Source organism: Lissotriton vulgaris, chromosome 1_1 (genome assembly GCF_964263255.1).
Source record: "Lissotriton vulgaris chromosome 1_1, aLisVul1.2, whole genome shotgun sequence".
In the NCBI taxonomy this organism is placed as follows: domain Eukaryota; kingdom Metazoa; phylum Chordata; class Amphibia; order Caudata; family Salamandridae; genus Lissotriton; species Lissotriton vulgaris.
In genome coordinates, this window is record NC_141685.1 from 404,863,736 (window position 1) to 404,882,294 (window position 18,559).

The 18,559-nt window shown below is 46.2% G+C and overlaps 1 protein-coding gene across 1 annotated transcript in view; it reads left to right on the forward strand.

Moving 5' to 3' along the window:
• The window catches only part of CYB5RL (cytochrome b5 reductase like), a 182,197-nt gene that overhangs the window by 743 nt on the left and 162,895 nt on the right, over nucleotides 1–18,559 (forward strand). The gene's annotated exons all lie outside the window — the stretch shown is intronic.

Sequence of the window (18,559 nt, forward strand, 5' to 3'; positions counted from 1 at the left end):
TGGTGTGGAACAGTGTGGCACTGAGTGAAATTTATGCTGAACAGCCTAACATAGAAGGACACCCAGGGGCAGCAACCCCATGCAGCACTGTGAGATTAACATACAGTAGCAGTGCCAGCTTAAAACAAGGGAAGTGCCATGGAACAACCTAAAATAACTCAGCTGTCCCTGTATGGCCAAGAATCTTAAAGGAGTCTAGAAAAGGCCAACTTGGGACACTCAGTAAAGAGGCAGTCCAATGGCAGCCTGAACCATGTTGTGTGGTTTGCCTTTAATGCATGTCTTAAGTTTCTTTGCTCTGAAGCTCCCAGCCCATTAGAAAACAAAAGGAGGGAGCCCGGAAGCCACTCTGTAGTAATGAAGGTCCACGCAGATAGGATGTAGTTCATGAAGTTTTATTGAAGATAGTTACATGTAGATCTCTTCCTGTGGAGCAGCCCCTCCCAGGAGCAGCCTGCCCGCTGCTCAGCCCATTCTCAACTGTCAGACTACACCTCACAGGCACCCACCATTCCAAAAGCATCATCACTCCAAACATTCCATTCAGCACACAGCACATTCACACTGAATGAGCAAGTGATGAAAATGACAGAAGATTTACATTAGCAGGATACTACATATCCCTCTTTCTTATTCAACCGAAGCATAGGTCCTATACTTTAAATAAGATATAACAATTAGAACCCGCACGTAATGTAATGGAAATAAACAAATAAGAAAGAGCGAAGAGATAGGTGGGAGAAAACAAAGAGGAGCAATAGGTAAATATACACAAATAGAAATGACCAATGCTCTCCAACAAAGAATTACGAAAGAGAAGAAAACAGTAATTAGGCGTGGGAAACAACTAGTAAGCATATAGACATAGACAAACTAATGACCACCCCCAAACACACCCACTGCCAGACAGGCATGCAAGGAAGGAAGAAATAGCACAGCACAAACTGAACAAGCTATACACCCAGACACACAAAGTAAAGGTTGGATGGTCTCCTCCTAAACATAGAAGAAAAAGAAAGACCCTACAGTGGGGAAAGACTATAGACAAGGAAGAACGACAACCAAGAGTGGTCTGGAATCCAAGGATAAAAAGAAGATAAGACATCACAAGGAAAACTGAACAAGCAAGAAAACAGAGAAGATGAGAAGAAAATATAGGAAGTATTACTCATCCTTCACCATTTTCAAATTGTGAATGTAATAAAAAATAAGCATATTGTTGCGAGTAGATAGCAGCAAAGTCCATAAATGTAACATTGCGTTATCACAGTTGACAAGTAATATGATATAATCATAAAGAAGGGTATGAATTACAGCAAAGTCTAACAGTGGACTAAAAATAAACTGTACCCCAACAGGGGATAGATAATGTAGGCGATGGGAATGACACCCATAAGGGACAACCCTTGAGTGAGGAAAACCACTGGCAGAAATGGGACTAACACACCATTGGAAAGGGTAATAATGTACCACTACATCATGAAGATGAGACTGAGACCCAAGACCTACCCCTGACATAAGGGAGGATAAATAATGTAAATGGGACTGAAACCCAGGACCTACCCCTGACATGAGGGTGGTAGATAACAAGCTTCCGAGGACTGGTTTCTGGCATTCCAGCCGTCTTCAGCCTGGCTTGATTGAATCCAGTGGCAAAGTGAGCAGTTCGGGCTGGACTGTTCCCATGAGGCACAGGGTCAGACTGATTTGCATATAGCCGTGTCTGAACTGGGGTGGCAGAGTGGGCTAAAGAACGGTGATAGATTAAACCCAGATCTTTTGACTGGGTGTGAGTGTTTGATTGATTCAGATGCTCCGTCCTTCACCACCCCCTTTTGTACCGCTTTTTGGCAGCCATAAGTGTGGCAGGGTATGCTCATACGTGAGTCCCTTGCTCACTTTGCCACTGGATTCAAGCAAGCCGGGCTGAAGACGGCTGGAATGCCAGAAACCGGTCCTCGGAAGCTTGTTTCCGGTCCAGGGAAGACATGGCTTGGCAGTTTTGGCTGGACTGTTCCCATGAGACACAGGGTCAGACTGATTTGCATATAGCCATGTCTGAACTCGGGTGGCAGAGTGGGCTTAAGAACGGTGATGGATTAAACCCAGATCTTTTGACTGGGTGTGAGTGTTTGATTGATTCAGATGCTCCGTCCATCACAACCCCCTTTTGTACCGCTTTTTGGCCGCCATAAGTGTGGCAGGGTATGCTCAGACGTGAGTCCCTTGCTCACTTTGCCACTGGATTCAAGCAAGCCGGGCTGAAGACGACTGGAATGCCAGAAACCAGTCCTCGGAAGCTTGTTTTCGGTCCAGGGAAGACATGGCTTGGCAGTTCGGGCTGGACTGTTCCCATGAGGCACAGGGTCAGACTGATTTGCATATAGCCGTGTCTGAACTGGGGTGGCAGAGTGGGCTAAAGGACGGTGATGGATTAAACCCAGATCTTTTGACTGGGTGTTAGTGTTTGATTGATTCAGATGCTCTGTCCATCACCACCCCCTTTTGTACCGCTTTTTGGCCGCCATAAGTGTGGCAGGGTATGCTCAGACGTGAGTCCCTTGCTCACTTTGCCACTGGATTCAAGCAAGCCGGGCTGAAGATGGCTGGAATGCCAGAAACTGGTCCTCTGAAGCTTGTTTCCGGTCCAGGGAAGACATGGCTTGGCAGTTCGGGCTTGACTGTTCCCATGAGGCACAGGGTCACACTGATTTGCATATAGCCGTGTCTGAACTGGGGTGGCAGAGTGGGCTAACGAACGGTGATGGATTAAACCCAGATCTTTTGACTGGGTGTGAGTGTTTGATTGATTCAGATGCTCCGTCGATCACCACCCCCTTTTGTACCGCTTTTTGGCCGCCATAAGTGTGGCAGGGTATGCTCAGACGTGAGTCCCTTGCTCACTTTGCCACTGGATTCAAGCAAGCCGGGCTGAAGACGGCTGGAATGCCAGAAACCGGTCCTCGGAAGCTTGTTTCCGGTCCAGGAAAGACATGGCTTGGCAGTTCTGGCTGGACTGTTCCCATGAGACACAGGGTCAGACTGATTTGCATATATAGCGTGTCTGAACTGGGGTGGCAGAGTGTGCTAAAGAACGGTGATGGATTAAACCCAGATCTTTTGACTGGGTGTGAGTGTTTGATTGATTCAGATGCTCCGTCCATCACCACCCCCTTTTGTACCGCTGTTTGAAAGGGCAGGCGTGGTCTCCAGGTCCATCTTCAGAAGATGGGCGTCTTCAGCACTTGCTGCCTCCGGGCAGAGTAGAGCTTCTGCTTCGGGGACCATGATGATCTCAGACTCTAACATTGGCGGCAACACCAGTCTCTGGGGAAGGTGGTAGGATGACAATAATATCACACTGCTTTTCAGTTAAAAATGTTGGCACAGTTCACAGCAAGAAGTATTTGGGGTGAGCAGGGGGCCTGTTTTAACATGGTTCACGCCACGCTTCACACAATTGTAATTATCTGCTTCCTCTGGTTGTTCCTCACTACAAGAACACAGTGTCCTCCTCCTGGGTAGTCTCCTGCAGGACCAGGCACACTCCTTCCCTCCCTTAGCAGGCAGGCTTCTAGGACCTTGCCAGACCTTTAGGCAGCTGAAAGTGCAGACTTCAGGTGATGACCCTTTACCTCTGTGAGAATGGTTGTCATGCAGACCCCAGCCTTGCTCACACAACTGTCCTTTAAGTATTCTGTGTAGCACTTTCTTCCTTGGTCAATAAGAAATAGGAAATAGAACAAAGTGGGGTGTTTGGATCCCACTTTTCTACTCATTTTCCGGGCATGACATGTATATCCATTCTCTAAGGTTTCAAAATCGGTTTAAGTTAGTGCACTTTCAAATGCCATTATCTGGCTGTTCCTCAGACACGGCCTTTGTGCAAGGTAACAGTGCTCACAGCAGCCAGCAGTAATGCTGGCTCTAAGTAGGATTGTCTAAAACATAGGCGCGTAGTGTGAGATCTCTGCTCCTGGATGTCACTAGCCTTCGTAATGCAGTCATCAGTGACATACTAAAGGGCAGGTCCTGCCCAGAAGCTTCCTCATTTTGAGCAAAGGAAACTGCAGTCCCACCGATTCCCCTACCATTTACAAAATGTCAGTACTCAGGAAGAACTAATCAGCAACACTCTGCTAACCAAGACCTGATAGAATTTGTAAGGGTAGCTCTTTCTCCACCATCCCTCACTTCCCTATCTGTATCTTAGCCCTCCAGCTACAGTAATGCATTCAGATCACTCCCCACTGTGTGCAGAAGCTGTATCCAACATCCATCTTGTGCCTTGCTAAACCACAGATCTTCCAAAATGGATCACACTGGTCCCAGTACTCCGACTGTCTTCTCATACAGAGACCTACTACCACACATGTGCTACACACAGCCTGCTCACACATGTTGTGAGATAATGTCAATTAAAGGATATGGGGCTCATATAGTAGAGGAACTTTAACTTTACATGAGAGGTTTAAGTGGACCATACTCTACTAAACCCAGAGAAAAGGATCTGTACACACACGTTTCACAAAAAAACGTAATTCACTGCCACTTTATGTGACTTATCTCTGGCATCGGAGTAGTCCTATGTCTTTATGGTGGCATGATTTTTGTGCACCGCCAGGTCATCAGAATAGGTTCTGGATCTCATGTTACCAGGGCCAGGTCTAGGTCTGTGCGCACACACTAGATTAGCATGATGCCTGGGCAAAGTGAAACGTCAGGATAACAGTTTGACATACAGTCGGGCTCGCATGGCTACAAGCCCATTTACTATGTTGTGGACATTTGTATTCCAACACTAGGTCTTCTGGACTGTCATTTGGTTTCTGCAGCATGGGTGCATTATTGTTGTTTTTAGAGGTCTTGGGAATGGTTCCACAGGATAAGAAGGACTTTATTAGCCTAGTGAGCACTTGAAGGCCCAGATTGATGGCTGTTACACTTCTGAGATCCCAGGAAGGAGAGGATGTCTTTAATGTGCTTCGGGCGATGACTGTGTCATATTCAGAGAACAATGTAAATTCAGAGAGATGACTTACTTGATTGTTTTGTGTGGATAGAGTCCAATTCAGGGGTCTATATGGTGTCAGAAGCTAAGCGAGTTCGAATGCTTTTTAGGTTTCGACCTTGGCCGTAGCACCGCAGGTGCTACGCCCAGGGCGAAAGCTTTTGTTTACACTAGGGGGAATTGAACACTCCCCTTCTTCCATTGGCTAGCTCCATAAATGGAGGCTAGCCATTGGAAGACATCAGCGTCAATCCCTTTCTCCCGGTCAGAACGCGAATCGTGGGCGTTTTCTGACTATTTTTTAAAATCCCGCCCCTTGATGTCGTGTGTCCCGGGCCGCGCTGTGATTGGCTGTCGGCCCGGGACACCCCAGTGACGTCATTTCCCGGCCCGCGCTGTGATTGGCTCCCGCCCGGGACACCCCCGTGACGTCAGCCAATCACAGCACGGCCCGGGACCTGACCTGTTATTATTATTTCTAATAATAATATCAGTTGCCTCATCTGCTTGTGGTATTCCTTCATAAAACGGGAAGGAAACATCCATAAGGAAACGGATGTAAAATCCTGGATTTTCAGAACCAAGTGTATCTCCATTTCGCACGCCGCCCGCCGTCTCCTCGGCCTGGTTGCCGCCCGAGCAGGCCTGTGCCCCATATGGGAGGCGTTCACGGAGCCACGGTTTTATTTGTTGGATTAATGCAGTAATCAGCCTTTAACGCGGGAGCAGGGACATAAAACACGTGGAGGCTTCGGACGAGCGAGGCGCCCCGCCGCACCCCGGAATAGCCATGGCCGGCTCCTCACTGGGGGCCTGGACCCATTAACTTCCGGCAGCGCGGCCGTTATCTCTCGCTGCGGATTAATAGCCTGCCCGCCAGAGTGATTCAGAGCCATCAGCTGCGGAACGTGTGCTGTAATTTCGATATTCTGCTTTGTTGCAGTTTGCTTATTGCCGCGCTCGGTCAGATCTCAGGCCCAGAGGCCCTGTGGGTATGGTGTGGTGTGGGGCAGGGCCGGACTGGAAACCAAAGTCAGCCTTGGTAGAAACAATGAAACCAACCCCTCCCTCGCTGCAGGAAACCACATCTAGAACGTTCCTCAGAATTTGTAAAGTATTAAATTGAATAATTGATTCCGCCTCATGCCTCTTTCATAAAACACCATGCAAGCAATGCAAGCCGCTTTATCTTGCTCCTGCAGGTTTTTTTCTTCCCTGCTTTCCCTCTTCCTAAATGTTTTTCTGTTTTTCTCTTCCTCCTTCTTTCTTCTTTCTCTTTTTTCCACCTTTCTCTCTGTTGTTCCAAGTCATAGTCTCACGAATGAAAAATAAATCATGGTCCCAAAAAATGAGTGCTTCTGGACCCTGTTTCCAGCCACCCACTCAAACGAAGCATTGGGCATTGTTGGGTTATATCACAGCCCATCCTGCCCTGAAAGTAGCACCCTAGCCTGCAGCCCACCCGGGAAATGCCAGAGCGTGAAATGGCCAGTACGGCTGATTGAGAATGTCGGTGGCAGGGTCAAGGAAGGCGTAAGATTGGGTACATGAACTGGTCAGTAAAGGGTGTTCTACGAAGGAAAACGAGGGAGGTGTGAGTGAGAAGGTTATTTCAGTCCATCACCCTTCCGCACACGTCAATATATATCAAGACAGTGTGACATTTCGGAACAATGCGCTCAATATTGAGTGATTTTATCCTTGAGATGCCAGACCGCAGGTTCAAAGGTTATCCTCTGCAGGATTCACTGACCCTCTCCAGCCGAAGGGGCATGTTTCATCAAGGGGTCGTGCTGCACGTTCGGTGGGTGTGCAATACCAACGGGCTACTTAAGGAGCACTTTTTGAATATCTTTGAGAGGAACACAGATAAAGGACCCATGATTTGGCATATCATACGATCTTTTGTTATATTTGTTTTTTTGTTTTAGTTAGGGTGACATTAACTGAAATACAAATTATCTGCAGATAGACACAATTGTAGTTTATTGTTAACTGTTTGCACTACCAGTGGCGGCTCCTCCGGAAGAGCTCAGAGCCAGCAAATGATAAATAAAACAACGTTCTTTCATCATTTTATTTTGCATGTGTCGACTCTGAACCAGCTGTGTTGGGAGGGTCGGGGCTTAGGCATGGGAGGGGGGAAGAGGAGGAGTGCCATGTGCACTCTATTCCCTAAGTGCACATATGTGTTTTGGCTGGCCGTCTCAGGCCAACCAAAACACACATGCGTACTTAGGTTTTCTCCAGCCCAGCAGCAGTGAGCAGCCATGCTTGAGAAAGCCCATAGACTTCCTGGTCTGAGCCGGACGTCTTTCCTGTCTGCTCAGACCAATCCCCAGGCTGCTCTGCTACACGGGATTGGACAGGGAGTTTGTCCCAGGGGCTCCTGGGAACAGCAGGCAGGAAGAGGGGAGGCAGCGCGATGAGACACAACTCTGGAGGTGGCCGGCGGTAAAAGGTACTTTTAAAAAATATATATTGCACACCTCCTGTGCGATGCCACCCGCCCCACTATCCTTTGTTTATGGGAGCCGCTGCTGTGCACTACCTACAATACAGGTTAAAAAAGAGTGATGACCTGCGGAACGCAATCATCCAATAAATCCACGATTATTCAAGCCTGTTCAACATGATCCTTGTCTGGCTGCCCTCTGGGTCAATGGCATTCATCAGGACCTCTGTAAATTTGTATTATCCCTCATCTAATTAATCCTCCTTCTAATCTATTTAGCATTAGGGGGAGTGCAGAGTGACTAGGGAGTGCAGAGTGACTAGGGAGTGCTAGGGAGTGCAGAGTGACTAGGGAGTGCTAGGGAGTGGAGAGTGACTAGGGAGTGCTAGGGAGTGGAGAGTGACTGCAGAGTGCTAGGGAGTGCAGAGTGACTGCAGAGTGCTAGGGAGTGCTAGGGACTGCAGAGTGCTAGGGAGTGCTAGGGAGTGCAGAGTGACTAGGGGGTGCTAGGGAGTGCAGAGTGACTAGGGAGTGCAGAGTGACTAGGGAGTGCTAGGGAGTGGAGAGTGACTGCAGAGTGCTAGGGAGTGCAGAGTGACTGCAGAGTGCTAGGGAGTGCAGAGTGACTAGGGAGTGCAGAGTGACTGCAGAGTGCTAGGGAGTGCTAGGGACTGCAGAGTGACTGCAGAGGGACTGCTAGGGAGTGCTATGGAGTGCAGAGTGACTGCAGAGTGCTATGGAGTGCAGAGTGACTAGGGGGTGCTAGGGAGTGCAGAGTGACTAGGGAGTGCTAGGGCGTGCTAGGGAGTGCAGAGTGCAAGGGAGTGCAAGGGAGTGCAGAGGGACTAGGGAGTGCAGAGTGACTAGGGAGTGCTAGGGAGTGCAGAGTGACTAGGGAGTGCTAGGGAGTGGAGAGTGACTAGGGAGTGCTAGGGAGTGGAGAGTGACTAGGGAGTGCTAGGGAGTGGAGAGTGACTGCAGAGTTCTAGGGAGTGCTAGGGAGTGCAGAGTGCTAGGGAGTGCTAGGGAGTGCAGAGTGACTGCAGAGTGCTAAGGAAATTAAGCAATAATGCTTCAGTTTTGCCAAAGTAATGAATAAGGAGCTGCTTTTCAAAAATCATCGTCCGGGAAAAGGAAAAAGCTTTCTAACAAATAAGACAGGAGTGGAGAGTATGTGGTGCACCGGCCAGGGCTGCTGACTCGAGAGCTGGGGGTCCCAGTTCAAGTCTGCTGCACCATGCAACACTCCGAGATTCTATGCAAATCAGTTGTTTTACTGTGCTTTCAGTTTCATTGCGACTGTGCACATTTGTTTACATGTGGCTAGCCGTATTTACTTTACCGCGGCTGCACGGACGGGAAGTAGCAGGGGGCACAGCCACATGGACGCCCCCACCCTCACTACAGTAAGGAGCCGCTGTCAGATGAGTTCAGGCAGAGAGTTCACTAAAGTGACGTACCGGGACAGGGTTAAACTGGAGTATTAGGAAGAGGGAGGCGAGTGTGTGTACAGCGCTACAGGGAGCAACATATACCCAGAGAGTATACACAGGGGCAGTGGGCACTGACGAACCAGGACAGTGGGCACTGTCTCATGGGGTGAGGGATGGTCATCGGTACAGGACTGTGACGAACGTGCCACCACCGCCATACAGGGGTTAGAGACGTGTTTGCCTCAGTGGACAATGTGTTACTGGGCTTGTGCCCACAGAAGGTAGTTATTTGGTTCACTGAACAGTAGGCTCTATGCCCAAAGTGCACCACCGGTTGATACAAGAGAGAGAGTGTAGAGTGCCACGAAGCGGTGGGGGCTTGCTTTGTTAGGCACGGGGAGAGTGGGTGTGTGTGTGGCTCTGGGTGTGTGTGTTTGGCTCTGGGTGTGTGTGAGTGGCTCTGGGTGTGTGTGTGTGTGTGTGTGTGTGTGGCTCTGGGTGTGTGTGTGTGTGTGTGTGTGTGGCTGGCTCTGAGTGTGTGTGGCTGGCTCTGGGTGTGTGTGTGTGTGGCTCTGGGTGTGTGTGTGTGGCACTGGGTGTGTGTGTGTGGTAGTAATTGCTGTCTGCTGAGCTCGTCCGTAGGGTACAATAGGTCTCACATTTGCGAGAGATTAAGCTATTGGCAATGTAAATGACAATGCCATTTATTTTTCTGTTTTCAAAACCAACACATAAATACAAATTTTGTCATTTACAATGCCAATAGCTCTAACTTTTCCAAAGGCGAAACCGTTGCATTGTAAATGCTTGTTATACTATTGGTCAAGACAGAGAGAGGGCTTTTGCAGAGACATGAGGAGAAAGTATGTATCAAAGTCGAGGATTTGTTGAGATATAGAATAATTCTTTGGTGGAATTGGTTTTACAGCCATGTGGAGTTGGAAATTAGGTTTCTTTGCTCCGACACAAGCAGCTTTGTAGCATCTACAGGGAATCCAGCAGGGTCTGCAAACAAGTGGTAGGTTAGATTTGATACAGTGTCTTTCAAGTGCCCTTCCTTGATATTTCTTGTAGCAAAGATCTTCACTGTGCTAATTGAATGCTGGGTGCTGCTTTTCAGCCATTCTGGAGGATTAACGAGATAAGCACACTCCACTCTATCAAAGGCTTTTAATGCTTCTGTTATACTACACCATATTGTCTCACTTAGTGACTGGTGCAATGATATTGACAGTAGACTTGTGCTGAGGGCTGAACATCTGCCTTTAACCAAGCACGGTCACCTCATATTAATCAAATATGGGATTATCAATTCTAGATAGGAGGTTAGAATTATGCTAGCATTTTGCAGTCCATACTGATGAAGATTATTCGCTGATAGTTTAGTGTTACCTGTGGATGCTTCCTTGTTTTATGAGTGTGATGGTTACTTCTGTGAATAATCCCATCAGAGTTCATGCAGTTGTGAAGTGGGAATAGAGTGTGAGTTATTGGTGTTAAATCTTGACATTGTTAGAATTCTGGTGGAGAGCCATGAGACCCTGATCCTTTCATGGCTGGTTTCACATGGTGCAATTGAAGCACCAGATGGATAGCCCCTTCTCTCTTCATTTTAACAAAAAATGACAATGCTGTCGGTGCTTTCTCTCTGAAGCTACATTAATACACTGTCCAGTAAATACACGTCATGCTAGAAAATTCTGGAATTTGATATGTAAAAAGCATTTCCCGAAAAAATAGTACATGTTTAAGTGTAAGGGAAGGTAGAACCTTCTTTTCTTATATTATTATTGACTCCCCGAACATATTAGTAGAAATATTTTATGGGAGGCTCACACCTCAGAGCCAGATTAGTATAAGAATGTGTTGGAGACCACCAGAGCTTGCGCTGAGGCTACAGGTCATCAAAGAGACATGTGAAGTGAAACTTGCATATAGACCCGTGCTTAATTTGAGCCAGTGATTTCCTGCACCTGGTACCAGCACTTAATTACCAACACCGGCACTTATGACAGTTGCCACATGGTGGCGCAGTTTGTGTCATTTGAATATAAGCAGAACAACAGTTGTTTATTAGTTCAGTATACTTTGAAAACAACTAATACTTGCATCTAAGCCACTCTTAGAACAGTGGGAGTCTCGAGCAGTCTGAATTGTCTCACGTGTAAGAGTATGATGGTTAGTAGTTATGTTGGTATTGTAATTGTCAGCACTATCACTGGTGATGCAAGCTTGAATGGTTTTCTGACAAAGGCCCTGGAATTTATGTTTTAACAAATTAAGCACTGATATAGACAGTCACAAATGTAGTTTAAATTCCAATGAATGTGGGAAAAAGTTCAAGCAGAAAAGCACCTTTTAAGGTTTCATGTGTACGTTTAGCAGTTTATTTCTTTTAAAAACGGCATTAGACAGACTTAGAAAGTTGCAAAATTGCTCGGCCCAGTACTATTTAAGCTAGCTGCTTCTGCCAAGAGATGGAGTCGAGACAATCCCACGTCAGAGATGAATCGTGCTCCTTGGCCTTACGAAACTTACTATCATAACCCCTCCATTCATCGCCCTCATAAGTTTCATAGAATTCCATTATGCGTGTCTGATAGCAGGCCAATTCGGTCAAAACCTCGGGCTTACGTTCCCCCATGACTGCAGTAAACATCGCAAAGGCCTTGGCCCAATTTGAGATCGTCTCGTCTACCCTGAACCCCGCCATTTTTGCGCGCCACACACTCGGATGCAACAAATCCTTTTGAGCCTTAACATACTCTATCTCGTGATGGTCAGTCAGGAGCGAAAACATATTCACATACTTATCAGCCCAAATCATTTCTTTCGTGGCCAGTGGAATATGTTGGACTACTTTTTCCCTTCTTGAGGGTAAAGACCCCTCCTTTGCCATTGGCAATGGCTGCTTACCCGACTCCATAGCTGGTCCCGCTGATTTTCCACCGCCAGCCGTCGGTCCTTCCGAGGGAACCTGTGGGGGAACAAGAGGGAGATTCGCCTTCGCAGCATCTCGCGATTGCCGCAACTGCTTCATTAGCAACTTGGCCTCTTCGGCCGTGTCTCCAGGTGCCGCAGCACCCCCTGTATTTTTGCCAAGCCATGCGGCCAACTGGGCGGCCAACTCCGGAGGCATATCCTACTCGTTGGTGGGCGTAACTACAACCGGAATCGGTTGGCCCGCGTCTGGGATCGGTACCGGGGCCTCAACTGGACTAACCGGGCTTGCCGGGGGTGACTCGGGAACTGGGGCCTCCCCCCCTGCCGCCCTATTCCTGGCCCTTTTACCTCTCCCAGCGGGGACGACTCCCGGCAATGCTGGCCCGATGACTTTCTTCGGTCTGCCCGTATTGTTCATTGCCGCCATCTGCTTTTTCATGCTCGCCATATCCTTCATCAACATGCGAAGCATCTGCTCAGTCCCTGCCTTCTTTCCGGCCCTCTTGCCAGGCATCGTTGTCGGATATTCGACCCTTGCTGCTCAGCTGCTCAGCTGCTCAACGAGGTCCTGGATCCGAAGGTTCGGAGTCGCTGGAAGAGAAACACAAAAATTACAAGTTCTCAAAAATTGCTCCTTGTTCCGTCGAGGGCTCACGTGCAACGAGAGGGTGCAGCTTCCAAGCACAGGAACAAGAGGATGCTTCTTCGGATTGTAGCTCCTTTTATTCCTCTTCGGGAGGGCGTGTACCCTCCTCCGGTACGCCTACGGGGCGTGGCCAATGGTGTAAGTGTCTAGGACAACCCCTCTTGGGCGGGAAAAGGCGCGCCCCGGCTACGCCGCTTCGGGCATACCAGCCGAGACACGCCCCCCGCCCAAAATGGTTTCCCGGGGGGATCTGGGCCCCCTACCATACGTTCGGGGGGACCGAGTGGTCGCCCCTTTCCATTTAAATTCCAATGAATGTGGGAAAAAGTTCAAGCAGAAAAGCACCTTTTAAGGTTTCATGTGTACGTTTAGCAGTTTATTTCTTTTAAAAACGGCATTAGACAGACTTAGAAAGTTGCACAATTGCTCGGCCCAGTACTATTTAAGCTAGCTGGTCCTGTGGAAATAGGATCAAGCCAGAGACAGACATTCAGCTGGATCCTTGATTTGGTAATCCACCTTTAGCTTGTAGTCTCTGGCTTCCATTTGCCTTGTTCCTCTAATGCAGCGGTTCTTACCTTGTTGTCCGGGAACCACTGAGGGTCCCTAACGTCTTCTCAGGGGGTCCACAACTACTTAAAAAAAACCAAGCAGAATAATACATTGTATATCAATAAGGAAACACAATGCACACTCGAAACATTTAAAAGGTTCTGTAAATATGAAGGTCTTTGAAATTGAAGAAGGATTTGTGTTTCCATTGTTTTAGTTTTATCTGTAATGACTGTATACCTTTTCATCAGGTGAACCAAGACCTCGCAAAGGAACTTTTTCTGTACTTAAAATATTAGTGTCTTGTAATCCCTGGCCGAGAAGAGTGGAGCAAAGCGCACATCAGTTGGAGGTAATTGTGTCATTTTTAGGTCTCGCCTCTCAATGCGCATGCGCATTGAGCAGAACGAGACTATAGCGACTTAAACATACTTTATCCAACTAGTATCCCAACTGGCGATTTGGTGCTGTGCCCGTGCGCTTTTAGGTCAATGCGCAAGCGCATTGACCTAAAATGCGCGTGCACATCATCAAATCGCCATCTGTTCCCCAGCAGCACTCCTCCCACACCTTTGAAGTGAAGCTTAGCTTCACTTCAAAGGCCCCTACTGCTTCACACCCTCATCGCCGCTCTCCCCGCTCGGCCCCCTCCCCTGCCCGCCGTGTCGCATTTCTCCTCCCCCCTCCGCTTCTCTGCCTTCCCTCATCGCCGCTCTCCCCGCTCGGCCCCCTCCCCTGCCCGCCGTGTCGCATTTCTCCTCCCCCCTCCCCTTCTCTGCCTTCCCTCCGTCTTGTTCTGCTGAGCCGCCTGTGTACGAAACCAGCATCCGGTCTCTCTTGCCAACAAGATGTCACATTCTTTCCTGCCAGTTCCAGTTCCCATTCTCGCATGTCGAGACCGTGGGTCGCACCTCACAGTGCAGCGAGCATGGACCTTAGGGAAGACACATCCGGCTGGACCCAGGGGGCCGCGTTTCTACTAATAGAATGTGTTACCAAATCAGTGCATCTGGACTTTTCTTGTAGACTTTTCAGTGCCATAACACATTTTGAAGGAAATTAAATTAGTTATTTTTTAATGATGTCATATTTTTGCAGAAAAAACATTCGGAAAAGCCAGAGCAGCTGCACAGCTGTGAGGATGACACAACAGCATATGTTTTAAATAGCTACAGAAATCAGCTTCCTTCCTTTTCGTGACGCTTGGGGACCAGCCCCTTGTCTGCCTCAGCTGAATGTCTTCAACCTGTGGTCTTTCCATTAATGGCAGAGTGCAGTGCTCATACTGTCATCGGTTTTTTTCCCCCTTGTACTTGTGTGGGGTAGATATAGACTTTACAAGTGATAGCTAGGTCATTAATTCCTCCCAGACCAGCAGCCCAAAAGAGAGAACCATTCCTGGGAAAATGCATGTTTATTAGAACACCAGCAGGGGCGGACGCGGACACCAAATAAGCACTGCACACAAGTATAAGTATGACCCACATTTGATAGTTAAAAAATTGCCCATGTTTGCAGATTGAAGCAGTTTTGAACCTGTAAAGACGCTGTATAAGGGGTTTGCAAGTTATGGAAGACTGCAAGGATTTGAACTTGCTACAGGGAATGATTGTTTCAATATCAGGGAAAATTAGCAGTAAAAGCTGGCTCAGCAGACCATAAAACAGGCCCACAAATAGCCCAAAAATTGGCCCACACACTGACCAGTCATAGCAGGCGTTTGGGCACTGTCTGATAGCCCTATTGGCCAGTCCGACCCTGAACACCAGTGTAAAAAGCTTTTATGACTGTAGTTACTGTTATTTTTGTATTGAGGTTTTGTTGAACGCATTGGTTTCAGTGAATCTAAATGCGAAGCATTCATTATTTAAAATAAATCTATACAAAAGCCCCTACTTTAAGTGGGCCGGGTCTCAGACTCCATTAGTATTTAAAACTGACGTTGAAACGTGTCTCTATTGGGCCCTTTATTCATGTCCTTAACTTTACTGGCTAATAGCACAGATTGATTTCTGAACAATGAATGTAAATAGTATTATGGTAGTCCTTGTCCGCGATTTAGTTCCGGTTTATATTTCACTCCTGACTTAATCTTGCACCAAAATACCAGTTGGGTGGCACACTATAGTGATCACAACAGTTTAGTTTATGTATTTAAGCCACACCCCCAAGTACACAGGCCAGGCCCCTTCTACGGACGGCCCACTTTTTGCATTAGACTTGAACCTCTGACAAACGCTTCCTTTTGCTGGCCGTGTTTAAAGGCATGGCTTTCTATTTGACTTTTCACTTACTTCATAAGCTGAATTTACATCCCTCATTTTAACATCCAGTGTAATATGAGTGCTTAGGGTCAATTCTTGGCTTCGGTGCTCGTCCTTTGTTGCAAGGGCTTCGAAAGCATTTGAGGTTGAGTCAGCCGTGTATGTAAACATAGATGTTGGCAAAGAGCCCTGAACCCTTCATGATCTTTTTATATTTTGTGAAGAATGGATGATCTCACATACTTTGCTTATGAAAATTCCTAACATGCATTCATACTACATGATGAGCTAATTTTTAGGTTTGGACTACAAACAGCTGTTAGTTGTCTGTTTTCGACATGCTATTGTGGACAATACCACTGCTTACCCATTTCTTGCTATTGGTTGGCTCAATCATTACTCTAATTTGCTTGCTTCTTATTCGTCAGTTTCCATGTTCTATCATTCATCTTCTAGTGTTTGTCTTTCCCCAGAGCCTGGACTCATTACTTGTGTCCTTCCATTGCTCCCTTTTCAGGCACTGCCTTTTTTCTCTTTGAGTAAGATCTCTGAAAGTGCATGTGCTTTTCAGCTGTCTCCCCCGTGTATCAGGGGTGTGGGGGTGTTAATATTGCACTTCTGTTCTTGGATTTTTGTCACAATAAAATACACTGAACATAATCTTAACTAAAGTTATTTACAAAAGTTTAAGCTATTGCCATTATAAATTACAATCACTTTTTTTTAAGTATTATTTAAAAAAGTTAAAAGCCATTGTTATTTGTAATATCAATACATCTAAGTCACGTAAATACAAAACATGTTGCATTACAAATGCTATAGGTGTCACATTTGCGAAAGTTAGAACTATTGGAATTGTAAATGACAAAGCTATTAATTTAGCTACTTTAAAAAACAACACATACATAAAAAAAATGTCATTTATAAGACCAATAGCTCAAACTTTCCTAATGCGAGACCTATTGCATTTCCAATGCTTGTTTAAATACATGTGATGGTTATCTTGACTTCCATGTTATGATTGCCATCAAACTACATTCATTTTATTTTACAAAGTATGGCACAATGTGCCTGTCTGGTTTACTAATTAAGTGAGCTATTGAATATCTCCGCCTACCCCCACCCTAAGCCTTGACTAACTACTGATTTACTTTGCTTGAATATCCTTTATCTGTCTAGCCACGACACCAAATACCTGGTGCTTCAGGATGAGGCTTAAACTGCTATCACAAGTGGCTAGTAATAGGTAACATCTCCCGACTGTGGCACCATACAGACTTAGACTATTTTCTTACATTTCCTTAACTTAGGAAAAACTATGAGATTCTCTTTTGACAAATCCAGGCATTACATTACAAAGTCAACACACATCTGCGAGATCAATAGTTTGGGATATTGTAGGATGAAAAAATGTTTCAAGCCGTATTAACAGAGACAAACTCAAATGCACTCACCCATTTGTACAGTAACTGTAGCCACAGGGTAACCATCCCAAACACAGAACAGTCACATAACAAGCAGCAGAAGTCCAAGCTTACTTCAATTGCACCCTGAGCTATTATAGCATTGGCAACAAAACTGCAGGCTTCCCTTGCCCCTGATCATCTTTGAGTGGTCATAATGGGTGACCTCAAAATGTACAAACAGTATGATATGGTCACGCTGGAGCAAAGTGGATGTTGGGGTGCATAAAAAGAGACAATCAATGCATTTTCTCATATGATCAGGGAGGCCATCCAAATTGTGGATCCACATCATTTAAACTGCCTACAAAAATTCCAGATTTTTGTGCCAATCTCTCGTGATAGAAATCACCTAAAACCCAGCAATTGGCCACATTTTCCCAAAAATTCTAAGTTGAAATTGATAATGTCCCAGATAACTCTTGAGGGCTGGGCTGTCTGAGCATACAATGTAGCATTGGTGTATTTCAAAAGTGCTTATTTAGAAACACTTGTATAACCTATTGTTTTAGCCGCTATGTTCCTCATTATGAGTACCCCTGATACTTCCAATGAGCATCACTAACTTCTGTGATTAAACTGTAGCGTTTCACATGGAGTTTTAAGGGGAAAACAGTGAATCGGCATAAAAATACAGATGTAAATGTTTTTTAATGTTCATGGGGGCGCACCAAAATAGTAGTCCAAAAGAAGTAAGTAGAAAAATGTTCTTTATTTATCTTTGTCCATTAAAAACACAAATCATCAATAGAGTATGCAACAAGTTCAGCCAAGGCGTTTCACTCCCTACCCAGGAGTTTCTTCAGGGCACTGCAAATCTTTCAGGTGCATTGTGTTCGGGTACTTCCCCTATTTTCACGCTAGTTTTCTTTATTGTTTTTTCAGTCGTTTATTCACTCCTATGTAGTTCTTTAATTCATGCAGTTTCTGTCTTCCCTTATGGTTGTCACGTTTTCAAAAGGCTTGATGTTTCTTGCCCATAAGTCAATTCAGGTGGTCCACTGTATGTCCATCCCTGGCCGTATTAGTGCAAAGTTGTTGCAATACTGTAGTAGCAGACGTTCGGTTTCAGCGTCTCGGCATGGCTGGTTCCAGCCTGGAACCAGCCATGCCGAGACGCTGAAACCGAACGTCTGCTACTACAGTATTGCAACAACTTTGCACTAATACGGCCAGGGATGGACATACAGTGGACCACCTGAATTGACTTATGGTTAAGAAACATCAAGCCTTTTGAAAACGTGACAACCATAAGGGAAGACAGAAACTGCATGAATTAAAGAACTACATAGGAGTGAATAAACGACTGAAAAAACAATAAAGAAAACTAGCGTGAAAATAGGGGAAGTACCCGAACACAATACACCTGAAAGATTTGCAGTGCCCTGAAGAAACTCCTGGGTAGGGAGTGAAACGCGTTGGCTGAACTTGTTGCATACTCTATTGATGATTTGTGTTTTTAATGGACAAAGATAAATAAAGAACATTTTTCTACTTACTTCTTTTGGACTACTATTTTGGTGCGCCCCCATGAACATTAAAAAATTGTTGAACTGATCTGGAGAGCACAGCGACGCCAAACAGCAGCTGGTGTCGGGGTTGGCAGCACAGAAAAAAATACTTAAACACTGACTGACTTTGGAACTGGAGTATTAGGTGCGGCACTTTAAGGTCCGCTGCTGCTTTTTCGTACAAATACAGATGTAAATGTACAGGAATTTATATAGCGCAAATCACCAACCGGTCTCTAAGCGCTTGCTTAGGGAACCCGTCCTGGTATTCCCCTGTGAGA